This window comes from Neomonachus schauinslandi, chromosome 9 (genome assembly GCF_002201575.2).
Source record: "Neomonachus schauinslandi chromosome 9, ASM220157v2, whole genome shotgun sequence".
Taxonomy (NCBI): domain Eukaryota; kingdom Metazoa; phylum Chordata; class Mammalia; order Carnivora; family Phocidae; genus Neomonachus; species Neomonachus schauinslandi.
The window spans coordinates 132,184,357-132,188,163 of NC_058411.1; the positions used below are offsets into that span (position 1 = coordinate 132,184,357).

At 47.4% G+C, this 3,807-nt stretch overlaps 1 pseudogene; it reads right to left on the minus strand.

The window, feature by feature from the left end:
• Positions 1–2,121: 2,121 nt before the first annotated feature.
• On the minus strand, positions 2,122–3,377 carry LOC110572188 (annotated as a pseudogene).
• Positions 3,378–3,807: the final 430 nt, after the last annotated feature.

Consider the following 3,807-nt stretch of genomic DNA (forward strand, 5'->3'; position numbering starts at 1 on the left):
GTTTTACTTTCGTTCTCTAATCACAGGAAGCACCATCTTATTATGGAGGAGCTGCTTTCTCCATTAGAGGGTCCAAGAGATATGAAAGAGTAGGATCCACAGGACCTAGGATCCTTGGAAATCCTAGGATCTTCACTGGGTGCCTCAAGGGCCTATTTAGTGGAAGTGGGAGAGCATTCTTTTATTTTTTATTTTTTAAAGATTTTATTTATTTATTTGAGAGAGAGAGAATGAGAGACAGAGAGCATAAGAGGGAGGAGGGTCAGAGGGAGAAGCAGACTCCCCGCCGAGCAGGGAGCCCGATGCGGGACTCGATCCCGGGACTCCAGGATCATGACCTGAGCCGAAGGCAGTTGCTTAACCAACTGAGCCACCCAGGCGCCCATGGGAGAGCATTCTTTGCCAAATTATTTACTGTTTCTTTTTCTTTCTTTCTTTCTTTTTTTTTAAAGATTTTATTTATTTATTTGACAGAGAGAGAGAGACAGCGAGAGAGGGAACATAAGCAGGGGGAGTGAGAGAGGGAGAAGCAGGCTTCCCGCTGAGCAGGGAGCCTGATGTGGGACTCGATCCCAGGACCCTGGGATCATGACCTGAGCCGAAGGCAGACGCTTAACAACTGAGCCACCCAGGTGCCCCTCTTCTTCTTCTTCTTCTTCTTCTTCTTTTTTTTTTTAACATTTTCTTTATTTACTTGAGAGAGAGCACAAGTGGGGTAAGGAGCAGAGGGAGAGGCAGACTCGAGCAGGATATGGGGCAGAGAGAGAGGGAGAAGCAGGGAGCCCCACGAGGGCTTGATCCTGGGACTCCGGGATCATGACCTGGGTTGAAGGCAGACGCTTAACTGACTGAGCCACTCAGGTGCCCCTATTTACTGTTTCTTTAGGAAAATCTTTTTGAATTGCTCTCAGTACTCTTAAAAAATATTCACTGTAGGAGAGTAGAAAGAAGAGAGAAAGAGAGAAAGAAAAAGAGAGAAAGAAAAAGAAAGAAAAAGAAAGAAAGAAAGAAAGATAGAAAGAAAGAAAGAAAATAAGCATGATCCCAGTGCTTAGCAGATTCATCAATGAACATCTCGGTGTATAGTCTTCCAGTCTTTTCTAAGCTGTTCATGTTGTGTTTTACACAGTTGACTCATACCAGAAACACTTTTGCCAACATCTTTCGAAATTTACCGTAATAATAACTTGAGCATTTTTTCATATTTCCAAGTATATGACCATATTTTTTAAAAAGATTTTATTTTTAAGTAATCTCTATACCCAACGTGGGACTTGAACTCACAACCCTGAAACCAAGAGTCCCACACTCGACCAACTAAGCCAGCCAGGTGCCCTGACCATAACATTGTTTTTGAGGGTTCCATAGTATTCCATTTAAAAGATGCAACATAATTTAGGGTATTTAATGTCCTCTTGGTGGGCGTTCAGAAAGGTTCTAGATTTTGATATTCAGAGATGACTATTACTTTTCCTTACTTGGTGTAACCAAGTGAGATCAAGTTGAGAAAGGGGCATAGACTTAATGCAGTGAGACCAGGGAGAGACATAGAACGTCCAGGGGTCTTGAGAACTCTTGATGAGATGCCATGTTGCCCACAGTAAAGAACCTGGATACAGCCAAGAGGTAATACTACAGATAAGTAGAAACAGGGATCAGATGTTATCTGCAATCGCTTTAGAAACTTTTGAGAAAAGTATATTGCAGGGACCATTTAAATGTTGCTTAAACCCCCCAAAATGAATTCTGACAGGGCAGCAGTGCCCCTGGAGATGGAATACTTAAAACATCCTGTTTAAGCCACACCTGCAACAGGGACCCTTGCACAACTCCTGGAACCAGACGCATCCCCACCGGGAGTCCAACCCAAGCTTCTGGCTCTTAAGGGCAGTGGATGTATGGAGGCTAATTTCTGAATTTAGAAGCTTCCAGGGGAGAAATGGTGTTTTTCACTAAAGGGACAAGAATGTGAGCTATGTGGCTGGTTACGCCAGGTCACCTTTTTTTCTGATTTCCCTTCTCATTCGGTCTTGAGAAGCCATGCAGCAAAGGGGCTGCTGATCAGCAGCAGTGACCGAAGGGGGACATGGGTCAGAGTGGGACCGGCTGCTGGTATGAGGTCTAGTGCCAACCTTCCAGAAAGAAATACTTCAGGGGCGCCTGGGTGCTGATCCTCTTCAGTGGGGTAAAGCAACAGGTATACAGGAAAATGTGGAAGGCCCCCAGGGCTCCTGTGAGTGGGTTCGTCCCCCCCAGGTTGGAAGGGCAACTCCTGGAACGGCATAGCAAGTGGCCAAGGACACCGTCGGCCACAGGCTGACCTGTCCACGAAATCAGATGTCTATTTTTTGTCCTCTTCATGTTAGAATCCAGTGGTGCCTCAAAAAACTGATGGATGGAGTTGGTAGCAAAGGATGCAAGGCCTCTTCCGACAAAAGGGTGTAGGAAGCAGGGCCAGTCAGAAGGTCCCTGAGCCAGTGCAAACCCAGCTGCGAGCTGTGGGTTTGATGTTGGACAGCGGAGCCAAAATTCCTGGCATGTCATCCAGATGCAGCTTCATGTCTCCCCACTGCTTTCTGGAAGCTGGTTCCAGTTCCAGCAGTTCTTTTTCCTTCGGCTTTCTGGACAGAGGCAGGCTGGGGGGTGGAAGAGGTCTGATGTCCTAGATGTCTGCTGTGGCCTGACCCAAAGGGAGTTTTTCAGGAAAGGAAATGGCGCTGGTCTGGCTTCCGTTTTACTTGCTGGTTGAGGCTTCTGTCCAGTTGTGTGACATGCAGGTGCTTGAGGAAGGTCAAGTGCTGAAATGTCGCCCGCAGCTTATGGATGATCCTGAAAAGATGCATCAACGTGTGAGGGGATTCTTCCATTGCCTTTTTTTCTGGAAACCAGACACATCCTCCGACCCAGCCTGTCAGGAGGCGTGAGGAGAGAGTGTGTGGGGATGCGGCCCTGTAGTGCCCGAGTCTGGCTGCTCCCTGGGGTCCCTGTGTCCTCTCTCCTCGTGTCTGCTGGGCACTGCCATCTCCCTTTTCCTGAACTTTCACTTCCACGGTTAATCTTCGGTGCCTGGGAAGGGCACACCATGTAGGGAAACAGCATGAGCCCACGGTCCAAAGGCAGGCAGCATCCTGGCCTCTTTGGCAACATTTTCACAAACCATCTCTAGGGCCTGTTTTACCCATAATCCCAGCCCCCTTCCTAGGGTTATTTTCACACGTGCGCAGGTGGGTCTGACCCAGGTCCCTGCTCATCCTCGCAGAAGCTGGTTTAGTGCTTCAAAGAGGGCAGTTAGAGGTGGCGGCTAGTGCCACTGAATTGTTCCTGGAACAAGCACTGAGGACCCCTAGGATCTACATAGCCCCCCAGCTTTACCGCATAGACCAAGGAGTCTCATTTCCTGGCAAAGTCGAGGGACAAGATTACACAGGGGTCAGTGGGATTTAGTGATTGAGCAGAGGGTGTGTCATTAAAACTTTTTTTTTCTGATGATGAATTACACATTTTTATTTTGGATAATTTTTATTGTGGGAAAAATATCAAATAGCATAAGAACAAAAATAAAAAGGATTCTGGGGGCGCCTGGGTGGCTCAGTCTGTTAAGTGTCTGCCTTCGGTTCAGGTCATGATGCCGGGGTCCTGGGACTGGAGCTCTGCATTGGGCTCCCTGCTGAGCGCTCCCCCTGCTTGTGCCCTCTTGCTCACGCTCTCTTTCTCTCTCTCTCTCAAATAAAAAAATAAATGAATCTTAAAGAGATTCTGGAAGCTCCCCCCCCGCCAGAAGTAATAGCATCTGTTTGACATGAAATT